Source organism: Oncorhynchus masou, chromosome 5, assembly GCF_036934945.1.
Source record: "Oncorhynchus masou masou isolate Uvic2021 chromosome 5, UVic_Omas_1.1, whole genome shotgun sequence".
Classification (NCBI taxonomy): Eukaryota; Metazoa; Chordata; class Actinopteri; order Salmoniformes; family Salmonidae; genus Oncorhynchus; species Oncorhynchus masou.
In genome coordinates this window covers 77,191,726-77,214,861 of record NC_088216.1, presented here as the reverse complement: position 1 = coordinate 77,214,861, position 23,136 = coordinate 77,191,726, and the positions used below count along the sequence as shown (strand labels likewise).

Here is a 23,136-nt window from a genome sequence, read left to right as displayed (position 1 = left end):
GATTGGGTGAAGATAGGCCTATGTCTATGACATCGCCCACTCTTGTTTTGCATTGCGCATAATATCAGAATTCAGATCTTCAACATCAACAGTATGCTTGGGCTACCACATCCGTAATCCTTATGATAAACAGGCCTATATTTTCATAAACATGAAGTTACTGCAAGAGATAGGGTTGGAATGTCTGACTGAAATACAGGATGTTGACAAATCTACCTTTTATATATATAAATTAGTGGTGTTTCAATTTGTTGATAAAATGCTGGACATGATTGTTTGGTTGCCGGTCAAAGGGCCAACATGCAGGACTGTCTAGCACAATCCGGGACATGTGGTCACCCTATTACCAGTCATGTTGAGCAGTTCATACACTGCATGTGGAAAGCAGTCTTCTATTTAATTTTACGTTTTTACATTTAAATCTGGATTGCTAAACTCATCTATTTGCACCAACAAATAGATAGATTTTGCTGTTGATGGGAGAAAATATGATAAATTATTTTCTCAATATGATCATACAAATATATATTTTTTTATAAATGTGGTTAACATCAATGGAAAGAGTGGTTGATTTAATTTTGTCCGTCCCCCACTCGCACGTATATGCACACGCACACCACGCCTTCCTTGCCTGCACGTTGGTTAGTAGAGTAGGCTGCCTACCACCGATGTCCATGTTCTCGCGGTGCTGCTCTCGTAAAGAAGCACTTGATGAAGCAGATGAGCCAGGATCTACCTTTTTTTATTTAACAGGGAATGAAAGTATACACTGCTAACTAACGCACGAAAACCTAGCGCTCATCAAGCTATTTCTACCACAAAGCACATGTAAAGAAAGAAAATAACTGAGAAAGCGGACACAATTTTGACAGAGTAATTTCAGGTGAGTGAGCAGCGCAGCGCGCACATTGGACATGTTATAATGTCAAACGTTAACTACGATATCTCAAGCATTTTCTGAATAAAAAACCTAGACATTTTTTTGGTGTCATTTTGTTCGGTTTCACTACAATTTGAATGGCTTTCTTGATGGACATTCTTCACTGCATGTTGCAGGTTTCAAAAAGAAGGTTAATTTGAGTTACAAGAATGGCGAATTTCAAAAAGCAATTTAACAATTCCATTTAATGTGAACACATGAAAGTGAATCGTTTTATAATTGTCTGAGACGTTTGAAAGGATTATAGAATTTGAAAAAAAAAAATACCGGAATCGGATGAAAATAGATACATTTTCATTAGAATATCGTTAGATTTGATTGCGTATCAAACAACTAATTAATAACTACATTCAAGCCAAAACTATTAATAATGCATGACTATTGGAAATGACACTGGTGACGTCATATTATGACCATGTGCACTTTTCCTTTCCCTAGTCAAAGTTTAAGGCACAGCATCTAATGCTGCAGCATTTCCCTCAACTCTGCAGGTTATAACAGTGTCCCTGTGTCCCTGTCACTTTATCCAGCAGATTAACATGTCATATAACACCCTTCTCACTTATCATCAGAGTGATTCCTCCTCATTCTTGATTCCACATGTAGACTTGCTGCTACCCTCTCAAGTGATTTTACTGTCTAAAAGGAGTCAGATTACTTCTGATATAGCAATACCGCACTGTTGGGTATCAGACGGCACCCTCCGACCCAAAGAGCATGTCCTCACATGCTCGTGGATGTCAAGCCTACGCAGGCTTGTGGATGTAACCCACTGTGCAAAAACTGCCATTTCAAAAAAAAATCTATGATGATGTTAAATCAACTTGGCAAGCTAATTGGATTTGCAAAAAGTCATCAACATAAGTGCATTTCATATTTTTGTAACCCAACTTTTAATCTATATCCAATGATATTGTTTATTTTTTTGTTAAGTTCACATTGAATTCACGTTATTTAACAACTCATCCAAATGTAAATTAAAACTAGACTTTGTACTGAGTCTGACCTCTTCCAACACCAACAAGGATAGTGAGCTTACCGCAGTGGTATTTGAACCTACAACCTTCTGTCCCGTAACCCAGTGTTCCATCGACTGTTCCACAAGAACTTGCTTGTGTTGCCTGTTACTCAGTACTTTGTTGAAGCACCTTTTGGCAGCGATTACAGCCTCAAGTCTTGGGTATAACGCTACTAGCTTGGCATACTTGTAGTTGGAGAGTTTCTCCTGTTCTTCTCTGCAGATCCTCTCAAGATCTGTCAGGATGGATAGGGAGCGTTGCTGCACAGCTATTTTCAGGTCTCTCCAGAGATGTTCGATCGGGTTCAAGCGCGGGCTCTGGCTGGGCCACTCAAGGACATTCAGAGACTTGTCCCAAAGCCACTCCTGCATTGTCTTTGCTTAGGGTTGTTGTCCTCAGACTTCGCCCCAGTCTGAGGTCCTGAGCTCTCTAGAACATGTTTGCATCAAGGATCTCTCTGTGCTTTACTCTGTTCATCTTTCTCTCGATCCTGACAAGACCTCCCAGTCCCTGCTGCTGGAAAACATCCCTACAGCATGATGCTGCCACCACCATGCTTCACCGAAGGGATGGTTCCAGGTTTCCTCCAGAAGTGACACTTAGCATTCAGGTCAAAGAGTTCAATCTTGGTTTCATCAGACCAGAGAATCTTGTTTCAAGGGGTCTTAATACTTTCCGAATGCACTGTATATGCAGTCACAGAGCAGGAACTTTATGTCAGTGGCTTGGCTGGAGCCATTGCGTATCACTAACCCTGTTTAATAGAGTTTCTATTGTTAATATAGTTTTTAATAATAGTGTCTATTGTGCCAGGTGCATCTTTCCATACAGCTGTACATGTAGGAGAATGGTATTTTTTATCCAGGTTTTCAGATCAGAATTTTTCTGGCCTGTCAGAAGAATAGTACATTTGATTTGCATCATCTGCCTCTCCTCGGAGTCTTGATCTTTAGTCCTTAATAACGCAGATTATTTTCCTCAGCTTTAGGAAATGCACACTTGTACAGTGGTTGCTCCACTAAAAAATGTGCCATTATGCTGCAGGAGTTAGAGGTAATTTGTGGTTTAGTACGATACCCTGCGTCACCACTTAATTACTCTAGACCAGCGCAAGGGGGAGTTAAAGCACAGATTATGCTTTTGGGTCCTACTGTGTGTCTGACAATGAATGGGCGACATAAACCTAAATAGAAATGGATAATTGTGCATGACTTCAGTATTACTAAAACTGTTGTTACACTAAGGTTATTTTATTTTGTTAGGATTATTTTGCTCTTACTGTAGTACTGTAGCCCACTCCCGACCATTCATATTGTACAGCGCCTGAGTGGTGCAGAGGTCTAAGACTGTGTTGTTACAGATGCTTGTTCAATACCTGTGCCAGCCTCGACTGGGAGACCCATGAGATGACTGTAGGTTTTTGGTTTCTCTCCCTCTAAAAACAGAAATAAATCATTCTAAATAACAAACTGGCTTTACTTACAAATTAGTAACAATGTCTCACCCCATGTTCAAGAGTGGCCTTTTTCTCACTCATTTTACATTATTTGTAAACAAAATCATCTCCAAAATGTTATTTTTTAAAGAAAGCAATTATTATTATTAATTTAGAATTGGACAGTCACACAGATATATTATTAACCCTTTTATTACCAGGACAATATATATATATTGGTCTTGGCTCCATAGTGGTGCACAATGGGGTTGACCTGCAGTTCTCCAGCTGTATCTACTTCTCCAGCTGTATCCACTGAAAGCGCGCAAGGTTCAAGGCACGAAGGCAGGGGGCACGGGATGGGCCGCACAGAAGATGGACCTAGCCCATGAGGAAGGGAGGAGGAGGAAGTGGGTAGCACAGAGCAACACTTTAAGGGGCATTGCACTAATAATGGTGCTGACTAAGGAAACATTTCCTCTGTTCTTAGTGCCAGTCTGCACGTTCAAACTAAAACAATGTAACTAATAATGGCATCTTTATGCTTTTGATAATAAAATAATGATACAAATACTCTATCAAAATGTTTATTTATTCCCATAGTTATAATTACTATCACTGAAATATTGGAAAAAAGTTGTCTAATGAAGGTAAACAAATAGTTGCTTACTGGAAAATACTCTTTCAAACACACATGGTCAAGTTGTACAGCGCCATTATGGCTATTAGCAGGTAGCTGGACAATAAACTTTCCTCGGAGGGTAGGGGGAGAATTCTATCTTGAAATATATTTCTTAGTTAGGTTGGCTGTATCACAACCGGCCGTGATTGGTTGCAATTTCAGTTTAACTTCTTGAAACTCCCCATCCCGGATCCGGGTTTGTGACTAAAGCCTCAGGCTCATTAGCATAACGCAACGTTAACGATTTCTGAAAATCGCAAATAAAATGAAAATAATGCGTCTGCTCTCAAGCTTAGCCTTTTCTTAACAACACTGTCATCTCAGATTTTCAAAATATGCTTTTGAACCATAGAAATTGACTAATTTGTGTAAGAGTATGCAAAGCTAGCATAGCATTTTGAGTAGCATTTAGCACGCAACATTTTCACAAAAACCAGATAACCAAATAAATAAAATCATTTACCTTTGAAGAGCTTCTGATGTTTTCAATGAGGAGACTCTCAGTTACATACCAAATGCGCAGTTTTTCCTGAAAGCGTCTGTGTGTAGGAGAAATCGTTCCGTTTTCTACATTGCGTCTGGCTACCGAAACGAACCGAAAATTCAGTCACCTACAACGTAAAACTTTTTCCGGATTAACTACATAATATCGACCGAAACATGGCAAACGTTGTTTGGAATCAATCCTCAAGGTGTTTTTTCACATATCTCTTCATTGATATGCAGTTCGTGGAAGCTTGCTTTCCTCTCTGTATCCCATGGAAAAATACTGGCAGGTGACTTTTGCGCACCAATTTCGGCGCAGGACACCGGGCGGACACCTGGTAAATGTGGTCTCTTATGGTCAATCTTCCAATGATCTGCCTACAAATACGTCACAATGCTGCAGACACCTTGGGGAAACGACAGAAAGGACAGGCTCATTCCTCTCGCATTCACAGCCATATAAGGAGACAATGGAAAACAGAGCCTCAAAAATCCTTGTCATTTCCTGGATGCCATCTCATCTTGGTTTTGCCTGAAGCTCACGTTCTAGGGCACGCACAGAGAATATCTTGGTATTTCTGGACACGTCAGAGTGTTTTCTTTCGAATGCTATCAATTATATGCATAGTCGAGCATCTTTTTGTGACAAAATATCTTGTTTAAAACGGGAACGTTTTTCATCCAAAAATGAAATAGCGCCCCCATAGATGTAAGAGGTTAATCCACCAGAAAAGACAAAACAAATAATACAACAAAAAGTATTATTATTATGTATCACATCCAACTGTGAGTGGGAGTCCCATAAGGCAGAGCACAATTGGTCCAGCATTTCTCTCCCTCTAAGAACAGAAATAAATGTTTTGGCCTTTACAAATATTATTTTGGCCTTTATTCAGATTACAATCGCTCACTTTATTTTAAAAAACAACAACGAAATAACCTAAAATATTGCTATATATTGTCAAGTTGATGGCACTGTCATATAGGGGCACCTACATAAAGCTGAGTGACTCACTCATTCATGGCTTTGGATCAAAATAAATAAGTACCAACATTCTTTCGGATAGTCTTTAATAAAGAAATGTTTTGGTTATCCTGACCTGGACACCATGTGGGCTATTAGCAGGACAATATACCTTTACCAACACCTCTCTGTAGTTTGATACTTTGTGGATGGGGGCTCCCCACTGACGCAGCTGTCACTGCATCGCAATGCAAAATGACAGATACCCGTTGTGGCCGCCACCGGGAAACCCATGAGGCGGCTTTTGGTTTTAATTTAGAATCCTCCAATCCTCTACATGTAATTATTGGACGGAGAGTCACATCACATTTTTCGATATACTGTAGGCCTACAGTAGATGACATGAGTCTCACAAATGTTGAATAATGTCCTGTAAAGTGGTGTATACAGTGGGGCAAAAAAGTATTTAGTCAGCCACTAATTGTGCAAGGTCTCCCACTTAAAAAAAATGAGAGGCCTGTAATTTTCATCATAGGTACACTTCAACTATGACAGACAAAATGAGAAGAAAAAATCCAGAAAATGACATTGTAGGATTTTTAATGAATTTATTTGCAAATTATGGTGGAAAATAAGTATTTGGTCAATAACAAAAGTTTATCTCAATACTTTGTCATTGCCTACAAAGGTTATATAACAGAGGTCAAACGTTTTCTGTAAGTCTTCACAAGGTTTTCACACACTGTTGCTGGTATTTTGGCCCATTCCTTCATGCAGATCTCCTCTAGAGCAGTGATGTTTTGGGGCTGTTGCTGGGCAACATGGACTTTCAACTCCCTCCAAAGATTTTCTATGGGGTTGAGATCTGGAGACTGGCTAGGCCACTCCAGGACCTTGAAATGCTTCTTACGAAGCCACTCCTTCGTTGCCTGGGCGGTGTGTTTGGGATCATTGTCATGCTGAAAGACCCAGCCATGTTTCATCTTCAATGCCCTTGCTGATGGAAGGAGGTTTTCACTCAAAATCTCACGATACATGGCCCCATTCATTCTTTCCTTTACACGAATCAGTCGTCATGGTCCCTTTGCAGAAAAACAGCCCCAAAGCATCATGTTTCCACCCCCATGCTTCACAGTAGGTATGGTGTTCTTTGGATGCAACTCAGCATTCTTTGTCCTCCAAACACGACGAGTTGAGTTTTTACCAAAAAGTTCTATTTTGGTTTCATCTGACCATATGACATTCTCCCATATGACATTCTCCCAATTCTCCCAATCTAAGCAGGGGGACACGTCTGGAACTGCAGGATTTGAATCCCTGGTGGCGTAGTGTGTTACTGATGGTAGGCTTTGTTACTTTGGTCCCAGCTCTCTGCAGGTCATTCACTAGGTCCCCCCTTGTGGTTCTTCACCGTTCTTGTGATAATTTTGGCCCCACGGGGTGAGATCTTGCATGGAGCCCCAGATCGAGGGAGATTATCAGTGGTCTTGTATGTCTTCCATTTCCTAATAATTGCTATCACAGTTGATTTCTTCGAAACCAAGCTGCTTACCTATTGCAGATTCAGTCTTCCCAGCCTTCCCAGCCTCTACAATTTTGTTTCTGGTGTCCTTTGACAGCTCTTTGTTCTTGGCCATAGTGGAGTTTGGAGTGTGACTGTTTGAGGTTGTGGACAGGTGTATTTTATACTGATAACAAGTTCAAACAGCAGCCATTAATTCAGGTAACGAGTGGAGGACAGATGAGCCTCTTAAAGAAGAAGTTACAGGTCTGTGAGAGCCAGAAATCTTGCTTGTTTGTAGGTGACCAAATGCTTATTTTCCACCATAATTTGCAAATAAATTCATAAAAAATCCTACAATGTGATTTTCTGTATTTTTTTTTCTCATTTTGTCTGTCATAGTTGAAGTGTACCTATGATGAAAATTACATCTTACATCTTACATCCTCTCATCTTTTTAAGCAGGAGAACTTGCACAATTGGTGGCTGACTAAATACTTTTTTGCCCCACTGTATCTATTTATTTAAAGAGCATATTGAAGTTAGAAGCAATAGGATTTGAAGCAAAGCCTACAACTATTTTAGCACCGTTTTGTGCTGCTCTGAGACAAGCATGGGGACTCGACTTGATAAATCAATGAGATTTTTATTTTCACTGAGTCTCCCTTTGGGTATTCATTAGACCTACAATTAGGGTGTAGAAATATTATGCTCTTGGTGTAACCTTTTTATTTAACGAGGCAAGTCAGTTAAGAACAAATTCTTATTTACAAGGACTAGCTACTTCTTCCTCCCCATCGGGGAATTGAACCCCAGTCCCCCACATAACACAGGGATTCTTTAGCTAAATAGCTAAGTACTGTAGCCTTCTCCTGACCGCCAAGTTGTACAGTGCCATAATTTCCATTCCATCCTAACAGAAACCCAGAGGGTTTTTTGTTTGTCTTGGAATATATACACAATAATATTAATCTAATTAATTAAACAAACATTTTTCAAATCAGTCCCATATACTATGTTCTTACAAAAAAGGTTTTAAATTCTCTTGTACAGCTACTCTTGAAGGCTGTCAAATGCTTCTCAAAGATACCCTCTGGTGGTCAAACTAGCACTAACTAGCATTAATTGTACCATGCAAGCTGTACAGCAGTACGCTGCAACTTTTAAAGGACGCACCACTGTGGTGTATTTGAGGTATGAAAGGGCGTCTAAAGTTTTTGTAATTTCGACTTAACTTCAGACTTGATTTGTCAGAACGAAAAATGTACCATTAATTATAATCCACATTTCCTGCTGCTGCAGGATTATTTCCCTGCTGTGAGAAACTGGTCCAATTAAGATAGCGCATCTGTAAGTGTTTTGTGATGAAGATAATGTTTGAAAAACACTTCAATAGAGAGGCGGACACTGCCTTCTGTTCTGTCCCCTCTGTACATGTAGCATGCTTTGTGTTGGTTTCCATGACGGCTGAGTAGTGGTTGTGTTTTAATGTGTCCAGCCGACATTATGTAACATTCAAGCTTAATGTGTCAGACACGAGAAGGGAGAGAGGCTGTTGTTTTTTCTTAATTAACATCGAATGTGAAGGCTATATTTCTGAACTACCAAAATCTCAAGTAGTAGTCTCTAGCAAACAGGTGTGAATTACCGATCTATGTAATGATTTTGAAACCCCACCCCCACAACTATCCTATTAAAAGCAGTGTATATGTATTTAGCTTTTTTGGCACAGGTCTTTAGGAACTAGACTTCGCACGGTCCACGGATCGACTCCCGCATCAGCTGTTCTCGCTCTCTTGACATATGTTGGCTATATTTTCAACTAAGGTTGGGCAGTATTCCGATTTTCATACCTTCATACCGTTCCTTTACCAAACCAGGGTATACAGTATTACTGGCAGTGCCTCTGTACAGACTCAATCAGAGAATATGGAGAGAAGCAGTCACCTATTTCCTTTGCTAAATGGCTGTAAGGGAAATCACATCTCCCCAATGACACCACTGCCAAGGTCAGTTTGATCAAAATTCCCATGGGTGACAATTAATGGCTTGGAAATCATAATGTAGCCTATTATTAAAGCATGTGTAGCCAAACACCAGCCTGGTTATGTATGAGGGTTGAAGGCCCTTGACTGCGCAACATGACAACAGCTATTCACATTTTAATATTAAGTTAAATGAGATTTGTTACATTGGATTAAGTCATGTCCCAATCAACATAAGTGCACATTTGCCTGAAGTCACTTACTGTCACCATACTGTAATGTCTGCAATAACAGCTTCTTCTGGGAAGCATATTCTGGGTAATTATTGGTGTGCGTGTGCGTGTGTGTGTGTGTGTGTGTGATATTTACTTAAAATATAATTAATATATTCAAATGTCTGTACTTTTCTTGAGGGAAAATCCGGAAAACAAGTGATCAGCGTAAGGCAATTGGAGTGGAAATAATATCCTTAGCCAATCAAAGAACACAAACTTAAAGCCCTTTTTACCGGCAATAAAATGAGAGAAAATACTGATGTCTAAGTAAATCCTCACACCCTACTGAAAGTGTTGCAGAGATCTGAGTCAAGATGAGTGAATCTATACTGAACAAAAATATAAACACAACATATATAGTGTTGGTTCTATTGTTTCATGAGCTGAAATAAAATATCCCAGAGAATTTACATACTCACAAAAAGCGTATTTTTCTCAAATTTGGTGCACAAATTTGTTTACATCCCTGTTAGTGACCATTTATCCTTTGCCAACATAACCCCTCCGCCTGATAGGTGTGACATATCAAGAAGCTGATTAAACAGTATGATTATTATTGGGGCGGCAGGGTAGCCTAGTGGTTGGAGCGTTGGACTAGTAACTGGAAGGTTACAAGTTCAAACCCCTGAGCTGACAAGGTACAAATCTGTCGTTCTGCCCCTGAACAGGCAGTTAACCCACTGTTCCTAGGCCGTCATTGAAAATAAGAAATTGTTCATAACTGACTTGCCTGGTTAAATAAAGGTAAAAAAATAAATATGTAACAGTATAACTTTGGACTGTCCCCGCACCCATACCCAGGTGCGAACCAGGGACCCTCTGCACACATCAACAACCGTCACCCACAAAACATCGTTACCCATCGCTCTGCAGAGCAAGGGGAACCACTACTTCAAGGTCTCAGAGCAAGTGACGTCACCAATTGAAACGTTATTTAGCACAGCTAACTAAGCTAGCCGTTTCACATCCGTTACAGGTGCACATTGTACTGGGGACAATAAAAGGCCACTCTAAAATGTGCAGTTTTGTCACACAACACAATGCCACAGATGGCTCAAGTTTTGAGGGAGCATGCAATTGGCATGCTGACTAAAGGAATGTCCACCAGAGCTTTTGCCAGAGAATTTAATGTTAATTTCACTAAAATGTCATTTTAGAGAATTTGGCAGTACGTCCAACTGGCCTCACAACGCCAGCCCAGGACCTCCACATCCAGCTTCTTCACTTGCAGGATCGTCTGAGACTAGCCACCCAGACAGCTGATGAAACTGTGGATTTGCACAATCAAATAATTTCTGCACAACTGTCAAAAACGGTCTCAGGGAAGCTCGTCTGCGTGTTCGTTGTCCTCACTAGGGTCTTAACATGACTGCAGTTCGACATCAGAACCGGTTTCAGTGGGCAAATGCTCACCTTAACAACTTCTTAGGGCTGCAATCCCGTTAACGGGATCAATATGACAACAGCCAGTGAAAGTGCAGTGTACCATATTCAAAACAACAGAAATCTCAATTACAATTCCTCAAACGTGTATTTTATACCGTTTTTAAAGGTAATCTTGTTGTTACTCCCACCACAGTGTCCAATTTCAAATAGGCTTTACAGCGAAAGCACCACAAAGGATTATGTTAGGTCACCACCAAAAATTCAGCCATTTTTCCAGCCAAAGAGAGGAGCCACAAAAAGCAGAAATAGAGATAAAATCAATCACTAACCTTTGATGATCTTCATCAGATGACACTCATTGGACTTCATGTTACACAATACATGTATGTTTTGTCGGATAACGTTCATATTTATATAAAAAAAATCTCAGTATACATTGGCGCGTTACATTCACTAGTTCCAAAAACATCCAGTGATATTGCAGACAGCCACATCATTTTACAGAAATACTCATAATAAATGTCGATAAATACAATTGTTAGACATGGAAATATAGATATACCTCTCCATAATGCAACCGCTGTCAGATTTTTTAAAAACTTTACGGAAAAGCAAACCATGCAATAATCTGACACGGCGCTCAGAAAAAAAGAAAAAAAAAGATCTACCATGTTGGAGTCAACAGAAGTCAGAAATAACATTATAAATATTCCCTTAAATTTGATGATCTTCATCAGAATACACTCCCAGGAATCCTAGTTCAACAATAAATGTTTGTTTTGTTCGATAATGTCCATTATTTATGTCCAGGTAGGTTCTTTTGTTAGTGCATTTAGTACACAAATCCAAACGCTCGTGCAGGTCCAGACAAACGTACGACGAAAAGTTCAAAAAATTATATTACAGGTCTTAGAAACATTTCAAACTAAGTATAGAATCAATCTTTAGGATGTTGTTATCATAAATCTTCAATAAGGTTCCAACCGGAGAATTCCATTGTCTGTAGAAAAGCCATGGAACGCAGGTCGCTATCATGTGAAATGCGCTTGACCAGGACCTGGCTCTCTGCCAGACCACTGACTCAAACAGCTCCCATCCAGCTCCACATCACAGTAGAAGCCCTCATTCAAGTTTCTAAAGACGGTTGACATCTAGTGGAAGCCTTAGGAAGTGCAACATAACCAATATCCCACTGTGTATTCAACAGGGGCTGGGTTGAAAATCGACCAACCTCAGATTTCCCACTTCCTGTTTGGATTTCTTCTCAGGTTTTTGCCTGCCAAATGAGTTCTGTTATACTCACAGACATAATTCAAACAGTTTTAGAAATGTCCGAGTGTTGTCTATCCAATACTAATAATAATATGCATATATTGGCAACTGGGACTGGGGAGCAGGCCGTTTACTCTGGACACCTTTCATCCAAGCTACTCAATACTGCCCCTGCAGCCATAAGAAGTTAAATGGCCTCTGGCACCCTGTAGAAGTGTGCACTTCACGGATAAGTCCTGGTTTCAACTATATCGGGAACTGTATGGGGTTGTGAGGGCGAGCGTTGTGAACAGAGTGCCCCATGGTGGCAGTGGGGTTATGGTATGGGCAGGCATAAGCCATGAACAACGAACACAATTGCATTTTATCGATGGCAATTTGAATGCAGAGAGAGACCGTGATGAGATCCTGAGGCCCATTGTCGTGCCATTCATGCGCCGCTATCACCCCATGTTTCAGCATAATGCACAGCCCTATGTAGCAAGGATCTGTACACAATTCCTGGAAGCTAAAAATTGTCCAGTTTTTCCATGGCCTGCATACCCACCAGACATGTCAGCCATTGAAGAGGAGTGGGACAACATTCCACAAGCCACAATTCTATGAGAAGGAGATGTGTCGCACTGCATGAGGCAAATGATTGTCACACCAGATACTGACTGCTTTTCTGATCCATGCCCCTACTTTCTTTAAGGTATCTGTGACCATCAGATGCCAGTCATGTGAAATTGATAGATTAGGGACTAATTAATTTATTTAAATTGACTGATTTCCTTACATGAACTGTAACTTAGTAAAATCCTTGAAATTGCATGTGCCATTTATTTTTGTTCAGTGTACAAAAAGCTCAAGTTTAAGGGGAACTTCAAATGATGGCAATTTGTGTTTCATTCCAGTGCATATAGATACAGTGCATTCAGAAAGTAGTCAGATCCCTTGACTGTTCCCACATGTTGTTACGTTACAGCCTTATTCTAAAATGGATTCAATTGTTTTTTTCCCTCAATCTACACACAATACTCCATAATGACAAAGCATATTTATTAAAAATATTAAATTGAAATATCACATTTTGCATAAGTATTCAGACCCCTTTACTCAGTACTTTGTTGACGTGCCTTTGGCAGCGATTACAGCTTCTTGTGTATGATGCTACAAGCTTGGCACCTGTATTTAGGGAGTTTCTCACATTCTTTTCTGCAGACCCTCTCTGCACAGCTATTTAGAAGTTAGATTGGGTTCAAGTCTGGGCTCTGGCTGGGCCACTCAAGGACATTGAGACTTGTCCCGAAGACACTGCTTTGTTGTCTTGGCTGTGTGTTTAGGGTCGTTGTCCTGTTGGAAGGTGAACTTTCGCCCCCGGTCTGAGGTCCTGAGCGCTCTGGAGCAGGTTTTCATCAAGGATCTCTTTGTACTTTGCTCTGTTCATTTTTCCCTCGATCTTGTCTAGTCTACCAGTCCCTGCCACTGAATAACATCCCCACAGCATGATGGTGCCACCACCATGCTTCACCTTAGGAATGGTGCCAGGTTTCCTCCAGATGTGACGTTTGGCATTCAGGCAAAGAGTTCAATCTTGTTTCTCATAGTCTGAGAGTCTTTAGGTGCCTTTTGTCAAACTCCAAGCGGGCTGTCATGTCCCTTTTACTGAGGAGTGGCTTCCGTCTGAAACTACCATAAAGGCCTGATTGGTGGAGTGCTTTAGAGATCATTGTCCCTCTGGAAGATTCTCCCATCTGCACAGAGGAATTCTGGAGTTCTGTCAGCGTGACCATCAGGTTCTTGGTCACCTCCCTGACCAAGGCCCTTCTCCCCCGATTGCTCAGTTTGGCTGGGCGACCAGCTCTAAGAAGTCTTTGTGGTTCTAAACTTCTTCCATTTAAGAATGATGGAGGCCACTGTCTTCTTGGGTACCTTCAATGCTACAGACATTTTTTGCTACAGAAATGCTACAGATCTGTGCATCGACACAATCCTGTCTCTGAGGTTTACGGATAATTCAGTCGACATGGCTTGGTTTTTGCTCTGACATGCGCTGTCAACTGTTGGACCTTTTATATAGACAGGTTGAATTTACCACAGGTGGACTTCAATGAAGTTGTAGAAACATCTGAAGGACGATCAATGGAAGCAGGGTGCACCTGAGCTCCATTTCGAGTCTCCAGTCTCATAGCAAAGTGTCTGAATACTTATGTAAAAACTTTTATATTAATTTGCAAAGAATTCTGACAACCTGTTCACTAGGTTGAGGGGGAAAAACTATTTTGTAAATTTAAGAATTGTAACTTTAAAAAATTGGAGAAAGGGAAGGGGTCTGAATACTTTCCGAATGCACTGTATGTAAATCTTCAACTAGTCATTGATTGCCATTGGATAACTAGAGAGAGCTGTGAAAGACTACAGACAGCTATCAGTTTACCTTCCATGAAACCTGGTCTGATAAGGTTAAACCACAATAGCTAATTAGTGTCCTGGTTTTACAGTAAAGTGTTTACATTCATAGAAATAACAGTGAACAAGAAAAAAATTGTTCACGTCATACTTCATGTGCTTGTAGATAAAAATACATTTTAAATTGGGTTATAGCTGATGAGTACTCACTATTAAATATATTTGAAGGTACTAAAATCATTCCATGAAGGACCTCCTATTTTGATCTTTTGATGCGAGACCAAACATTTTTTTGTACTGCATCCAAACCCAGTGAGGCGTGCATGACGAGACTAGCCAACCACTAAATTTAGCTCTGTTCCTGTACAACACAGTGTGGACGGGCAATGCGTCTATCTCCCCCTCCTCACTGTACCCCTGACGCTTATGTAGGACTTGGTAACCACGGCAACAAACAACATCTGAACAGAATGGTCAGATCAGACGGTAAAGCGTGAAGAAGAGGGAATAAAGATCTCTGACTTAAAACAATAAGTCAGAAGCTTCCATCCTGTCAACAGCAGATCAAACAGGTAAAGAGGAGCTTCACACACCTGCTTGATGCAGAGATCTCTCGCTGTTCTCTTCTCACCAGTGATTTCATGCCGTTTTAGGATTTCCTTGCTGTTGTGTAATGATCAAACGTGTTTGGTTTTCTGTTGTCCTAGGTGCTGATGGTACCAATCTATGTTTTTGTTTTATACTAAATCTAGTGTGCATTGAGGTTGATTTAATCAAAGTCCACCAAGTGGGGGGTGAAATACATGCAATGGTCATAGCGTTCTGAAAGGCAACGTCTGTTTCCTAGCTTGGTGTTGTGCATGACCATCTGTTCCCTGCCACCAGTGCTTCACAAGAATTAACCTTTGAAAGTTCCAAGCTCATGCCAGGGATCAGGGGCATGTCTGTGGCTGGTGGCCAAGCATCGACCTGCATCAGACCTTGGAGAAGAATTTACATTTTAGTCATTGAGCAGACGCTCTTATGCAGAGCAACTTATATGAGTAATTCGGGTTAAGTGCCTTGCTCAGAGGCACATCGACACATTTTTCACCTAGTTGGCTCGGGATTCAAACCAGTGACCTTTCAGTTACTGGCCCAGTGTGTCACGTTCTGACCTTTATTTCCTTTGTTTTGTCATTATTTAGTATGGTCAGGGTGTGAGTTGGGGTGGGCAGTCTATGTTTGTTTTTCTATGATTTGGGTATTTCTATGTTTCGGCCTAGTATGGTTCTCAATCAGAGGCAGGTGTCATTAGTTGTCTCTGATTGAGAATCATACTTAGGTAGCCTGGGTTTCACTGTGTGTTTATGGGTGATTGTTCCTGTCTCTGTGTTTGCACCAGATAGGGCTGTTTTGGTTTTTTCACATTTCTTTTGTTAGTTTATTCATGTATTGTGACTTTATAAATTAAACATGAATAACCACCACGCTGTGTTTTGGTCCGCCTCTCCTTCAAGTAAAGAAAACCGTTACACAGTGCTCTTAACCGCTAAGCTACCTGGTTATTGTATGGTACTTACAGTAGTATTATGTGGCTGTGTATTACACTGAAAAAAGTATATAAACGCAACAAGTTAAAAAATGTATAAGGAAATCAGTCATTTGAAATAAATTCATTAGGCCCTAATCTATGGATTTTACAAGACTGGGAATACAGATATGCATCTGTTGGTCACAGAGGCCTTAAAAAAAGGTAGGGGTGTGGATCAGAAAACCAGTCAGTATCCGGTGTGACCACCATTTTCCTCATGCAGTGCAACACATCTCCTTTGCATCGAGTTGATCAGGCTGTTGATTGTGGCATGTGGAATGTTGTCCCACTCCTCTTCAATGGCTGTGCAAAGTTGCTGGATATTGGCGGGAACTGGGACACGCTGTCATATACATTGATCCCAAACATACTCAATAAGTGACATGTCTGGTGAGTATGCAGGCCATTGAAGAACTGGGACATTTTCAGCTTCCAGGAATTGTGTACAGATCCTTGTGACATGGGGCCGTGCATTATCATGCTGAAACATGAGGTGATGGCTGTGGATGAATAGCACAACAATCGGCCTCAGGATCTCGTCACGGTCTCTCTGTGCATTGACATCACGGTATCCCTGCCCATACCATAACCCCACCACCACCATGGGGCAGTTGGATGTACTGCCAAATGATCTAAAATTATGTTGGAGACGGCTTATGGTAGAGTAATATTGCATTATCTGGCAACAGCTCTAGTGGACATTCCTGTATTCAGTGTGCCAGTTGCAGGCTCCTTCAACCTGAGATATCTGTGGCATTGTGTTGTGCAACACCTTTTATAGTCCCCAGCACAAGGTGAACCTGTGTAATGATCATGCTGTTTAATCAGCTTCTTGATATGCCACACCTGTCACATCGATGGATTATCTTGGAAAAATATAAATAAATGCTCACTATAACAGGGATGTAAACACGCTTTTGTGCACATGGAAAATTTCTGATATCTTTTATTTCAGCTCATGAAACATAGGACCAACACTTTACATGTTGTGTTTTATAGTTTTGTTCGGTGTATGAAATGAGCTATGGAAACAACTAGGGATGCACGATATATCAGTGAGCATATCAGAATCGGATGATATTAGCTAAAAATGGCAACATTGGCATCGGCCCGATGTCTGTCTAGTTTAGCGCCGATATGCAAAACCGATGTCAAAGCTGACGTGCATACCTATATAATGTATATACCTATATAACGTAAGTAGATGACATAATGACGCCGCGAAAAAAACACACTACAAGAGAACAAAACCAGAAAAATACTGAACTCACACTTCCAACAACTAAACAAGTTCAAGTCGAGCACTCATTTGAAGGAGTAAGATGACTGTGATGCCTAAGACAAATTTTTACTTGCAATCATAAGCGGGCGTTAGACTCTGTTCCTTTTTTCTTCCTTTCTTTGTTGGATTATAACAAGATATAATGAGGACTACATGAAGTATGTCTTGCATTACATTTACATTTAAGTCATTTAGCAGACGCTCTTATCCAGAGCGACTTACAAATTGGTGAATTCACCTTCTGACATCCAGTGGAACAGCCACTTTACAATAGTGCATCTAAATCATTTAAGGGGGGGGTGAGAAGGATTACTTTATCCTATCCTAGGTATTCCTTGAAGAGGTGGGGTTTCAGGTGTCTCCGGAAGGTGGTGATTGACTCCGCTGTCCTGGCGTCGTGAGGGAGTTTGTTCCACCATTGGGGGGCCAGAGCCCCCCTAATGTAATGGACATTAAAAAAACGACTTGTCTTGCGTTATATTTAGGTTGTTTTCTCAATGTTTTTTTTTTTTTGAACAATTGAATCCAATGAACTGAGCAGGCTGGGCTGACATGCTTATAGCCTTGCTAGGACTTTCAAATATGAGCATGCATTTATAAGATTGTGCCGTTTTATTATTTCAATTGATATTATCTATTGTTGTTACAATTTCTTTTTTTCTGACTATTTTCCATGTTACTTGGTTAGTTCTCTTAAGCATCCTCATGTTATCATGGGACTGCCCATATTTCCCTCTGGCCAATGCCAATTGGTGGCCAAGAGTTTGCCTTAGGATGCAAAGGTGCGTCCTTTGCGTTCTCTGCCTTCGCTCAATTTGAAATTATTTCAATAGCAAAAGAAGACCAGCCTTCTGAATCAGCAACAGTGAAGGGCTTCCCCATCCTGAAAAGGAGAGGAATATTTTATCATATTGAAATTATTGATTCTATTGAAAAAGCTGCATGTTTTCTACTAAGGGGTAATAAGTGGCTTTTTATTATCTTCAGCAAGTTAGGTGAGAACACAGTCTACTTTTGCTTCCATAAATTTCATAAAAGGGACACTGTGTGTCTCCTTTAAACAGAATATGCACTGACAGTTTTCTGTCACAGTCAACAGACTGACAATCTTATTATCCTAGACCTAATCTTTGCTATTGTGCCAATGTCCATCCATTTTCAATTCATTTGAATGCTTTGTCTCCTAACACAGTTTTTTTAGGACCCATACAAGCAATGAAAGACCTGAATGGCCCACAATTTCTAAAGTGAATTAATTCCCGACAATGACCATACAAACAGGAGGGTAATACACTAAATGGGGAGAGATGGGACATGGTTTTGGATGTTGGGAGCATTGGCCTTGTGGCATTATGCTACAGTATGTAATGAATGACGTTTCATTCCCTTCCAATGATTAAAATACAAACAAGAAGAAACATAGAAATTGACCTTGTTTAATTTTAGGTGAGCATTTATTCCAGTGTTAATGATTTGTTTCCTCTTTCTGGTCATCCATCGATCTTTTAACAATGATAATAATGTGCTGTGTGCTTATTTGTCCTATTTCACACCCGTTGACTCCAATGCTTCCCACAATTGTGTCAACTTGGCTGAGTATGTTCTTTCGGGTGGTGGACCATTCTTGATACACACTGGAAACTGTTGAGCATGAAAAACCCAGCAGCGCTGCAGTTCTTGAGCCAAACTGGTGCACCTGGCACCTACTACCATACCCCTTTCAAAGGCACTTAAATCGTTTGTCTTACCTATTCACCATCTTAATGGCACACATACACAATCCATGTCTCAATTTTCTCAAAAATCCTTCTTTAACCTGTTAACAAATGACATCAATAAGGGATTATAGCTTTCACCTGGATTCACCTGATAAGTTTGTCATGGAAAAAGCTTAAAGTTTTGAATACTTTTTGTATACACAGTGTATATTTATCATTTGTTTATGCTGTAGTTTTGTGGTTGTTGCATCCTGAATTATAGTCCTAAATAGACTTTGTTCCAGACTGTTGATATTGCTGTAAGGCAGAGTCTTTGACAAAGAACAATGTCTAACTTGTTTGTCTCAGTGGTGTTGTGACAAGACTTTTTGGGTATTCAGGATTGAGTTAGCACAGAGGCTCAGGCAATACAGCAAAGTATTATGAATGTTTTTGCATTATGCTAAGCATTATCTCTGTTAGCTATATCATACCCACTGATTCATGCTGTGTCTCGCAATCATTTTGTTTGCTGAAACGGATTTTAATTGTTGCTTTGCTAGGAAAACAAAATAATATAATAAAAAGCGAACAAGGGGTTTAAAACCAATTTCAAAAGTGACCCCTGAGCCGACACTTCACTATTAGAACAAGAGGCGCATAGCGAAACCGTAATGGGATTTTAGAACTAAGTGTCACAAGGCAGCATGTCATTACGAAGCAGTTATATAAGCTCATTTGGTGTGCGTGTTTGAGAAAATAGTAGATGCTGTAATACAGAGACAGTCAGGCAGGCAGCAGTTGTAGGGACCATTCCCCCAGGATCCATGCTAGGGAAGGGGGCTCAGCAGGAGAAGATTGGTACACTGTACTTTGGACTTCAAACCACTCACAAATCACCAGTTAGTGATGCTGAGCTCTGCAGCTTTCAGGTGCAAGATAAAGGAGGTGCATACTATAGTTAGTATATATGAATAACACAAGTATTGTAAATTATTACACATTATGTTAGCGTGTATGTATTTGGCTATACTCTTACACCTGCCTTCTTTTACCTGGATTTAAAGGAGAGTGCAGGAGGGGCTCCAGATAATGTATTGTGAACATGAAATATCTCCCATCTAACATTTTTCCTATTGTGTACGATATAGTGCTGAGGACGCAGTACTGAAATATTCATTAGATAATATACAGATACTCCCCCACTGGGAGGGGAGCGATTTTAAAACAATGATCCAGTTTAGGAGAAAGGGATAAGTGTAAAGGATACCTGTGGGCTGCCCTATCAGCTCCAACTCCCTAAAGTTCCCAGTTATCTAGGCCCTCCCCACAAACAGCCCAGCCCTCCTGGTTTACCTGTTTCCTGGCCATGCATTTTCCCCTGTGATGAGGTGCTGATGATGTAAAAGTGGGGTTTAGTGGTAATGCGCTAGGAGTTCAAAACTCATTATGGAAGAACAGCAGGTGTTGTGCTGGCCTCATCATACTGCCATTGTTTACAGATTGCTCGTTGTGGAAGCTTCCTTAGCCTGGCATCCTTGATCAACCAAACCTCAACTATTCGGTTTCACCAAAATAGCATTTCTCATTAATATACAATATCTCTAGGAACAACCGCTTACGATTTATCGGATTTAATCTGTCCTTCCCAATTAAATAAGCATTTTAAAATATGTTTTTACACAGGGTCTCTCATTTTCCACCTGTAGAAGTGGGTGATCACGTGAGCAATTACTCTCAAGTGACGGCGTGGTCTAGAATGGACTACAATGGCAGCCCACAGGCGGAAAATGGGATTGTTCCTAGAGATATTGAATATGTCTCTGTGGACGGGAAACTTTGTTTTGGTGAAACCGAATAGTTTAGGGTTGGTTGATCAAGGATGCTGGGCTACAGAGGCTTCTGCAATGAGCCACCTAAACAAATGGTTTTAAACATTTTTATTTAACCTTTTATTTAACTAGGCTCTTTGCAGGACGAGGGAAACTATAGAGCAACCAGAAACACATTTCCAGAGGCTTATTTTAGTGTATGTATGGAAGGGGTAAAGGGTAAAAACAAAAATGTGTGTACTCGCACACAAGCGGCTTATGAAAATGTGCTGGCAAACCTGCTGGCACCGCTCTTATATTATCTCTGTTATACAACCACCTAGACTATGGAATATAAATGCAATGTGCTGCAAGCTGACAGAGGATTACAGGCACAAACATACCGCTGCCGGTGTTGCTGCCAAAGGATAGCCACAAAATAAGAAGTTCATGAAGCTAATGCCTTTAAGACAAATATTTGGGGAGTGATGTCGAATATAAGGTAATCCAAAACCTATGGACTAAGGTTTTGACAGACTTGACCCACTTAAAGATCTATAGTGTTGTCCATTACAGAGCTGACTATCAAATGTACAGCTACAAACTAGATGGACATGACAATCATATGTCATCATCCCCGTTGTTTTCTAATTCTAAACTCTTTTGTTGTCGATTTTACAGTAGGATACATTTACAGTAGGCTACATTTACTAGAGGTACTGTAGAATCAGTGTAGATGACTTCTGTCGTGGAATTGGTTTGTCTCTCTTGTGGAGTGGGTCCGGATCAGTATACACAATGGACTAGTACCACTCTCTTTATGAATGGAAAATAGATATACAGTATCAAACAGAAATTATATTAGTATAGCTGCAGGAGATATGACAACACAGAACAAATGGCCCATGTATTTTTACCAGTTGCAGTAGTAGAATTGCATGAGGTGAGGCTGATTTACAGTTTATCAGCTTCACTGTGCTGTTCAGTCAACGAGTCAGGCAGTATGTATCTCTGGAGCCCTGATCCTGTAGTTATATAGTAATGAGTCCCACTGTGGCCCACACTACACTCATCCTCCTCTTCTCCTTTCCTCTGTCTTCATTCCAGGAACTCATTCTCTCCTTCCCGTGCAGATGATTGATTCACGACCTTAAACAGAACTATGCGCTCTTCTCTCTTGCTGCAAAGGGTTTGTTATTTCCCTCTCCTGGCTGATTACTATCAGTCTACCAGTCAGATGGAGATATTGCCTGCTCCGCTCCGAACCAACGCGGACAGGGCTGCTGCTAGAGTTGAAGCACCATGGGTACATGGAATTTAATTACTGCTTTGAAAGCTCTTGTAATGAACAGCCAAAAAAAACAGACTTCTCTGCCAGAGTGTAGACTGTGTAGATAGTTAATGGCTCAGGCTTTTTGTGAGTTTATTAGAAAGAAAAACAATTCTGGATGCAATCATTCTGGCTCTGAAATGATACTTCAGTCTTCTCTCCTGGCCCAGAGTGCTATTCTGGGAGATGGGCTCCTCTAGACAATGGAGTGTTCTTTACGTGGTCTAGTCCAGGGGTAGGCAACGACACTGAACAAAAATATAAACGCAATATGCAACAACTTACACTTCTTAAAAGGAAATCAGTCAATTGAAATAAATTCATTAGGCCCTAAGCTATGGATTCCACATGACTGGGAATACAGATATGCATCTGTTGGTTACAGATACCTTAAAAAAAGGTAGGGGTGATTCAGAAAACCAGTCAGTATCTGGTGTGACCACCATTTACCTCATGCAGCGCGACACATCTCCTTCGCATAGAGTTGATCAGGCTGTGAAGTGTTGTCCCACTCCTCTTCAATAGCTTTTTGAAGTGGCTGAATATTGGCGGGAACTGGAACACACTGTCGATCCAGAGCATCCCAAACATACTCAATGGGTGTTATGCTGGTGAGTATGCAGGACGGAAGAACTGGGATGTTTTCAGCTTCCAGGAATTGTGTACAGATCCTAGCTTATGCCTGCCCATACCATAACCCCACCTCCACTAAGGGCCACTCTGGTGGCTTATGGTAGAGAAATGAACATTAAATTCTCTAACAAAAGCTCTGATGGACATTCCTGTAGTCAGCATGCCAATTGCATGCTCCCTCAACTTGACATCTCTAGTATTGTGGTGAGTGACAGAACTGCACATTTTCAAGTGACCTTCTATTGTCTCCAGCATAAGGGGCACCTGTGTAATGTTCATGCTGTTTAATCAGCTTCTTGATAAGCCACACCTTTCAGGTATATGGACTATCTTGGCAAAGGAGACTTTCTCACCAACAACAATTTAAACAAATTTAAGAGAAATACGCTTTTTGTGCATATGGAACATTTGTTATCTTTTATTTCAACTCATGAAACATGGGACCAAAACTTTACACGTTGCGTACATTTTTTT

At 40.6% G+C, this 23,136-nt stretch overlaps 1 protein-coding gene across 2 annotated transcripts in view; it reads left to right on the top strand.

Moving 5' to 3' along the window:
- The first annotated feature begins 624 nt into the window (after nucleotides 1-624).
- The window catches only part of LOC135540295 (caM kinase-like vesicle-associated protein), a 35,648-nt gene continuing 13,136 nt past the window's right edge, over nucleotides 625-23,136 (top strand). The window contains exon 1 of one of the 2 annotated variants that reach the window (XM_064966867.1): nucleotides 625-883. The gene's annotated coding sequence lies outside the window, so the exon portion shown is untranslated. Of the gene's footprint in view, nucleotides 884-14,818; nucleotides 14,909-23,136 lie in introns of those variants that run through there. The other variant, XM_064966869.1, reaches the window with a different exon arrangement.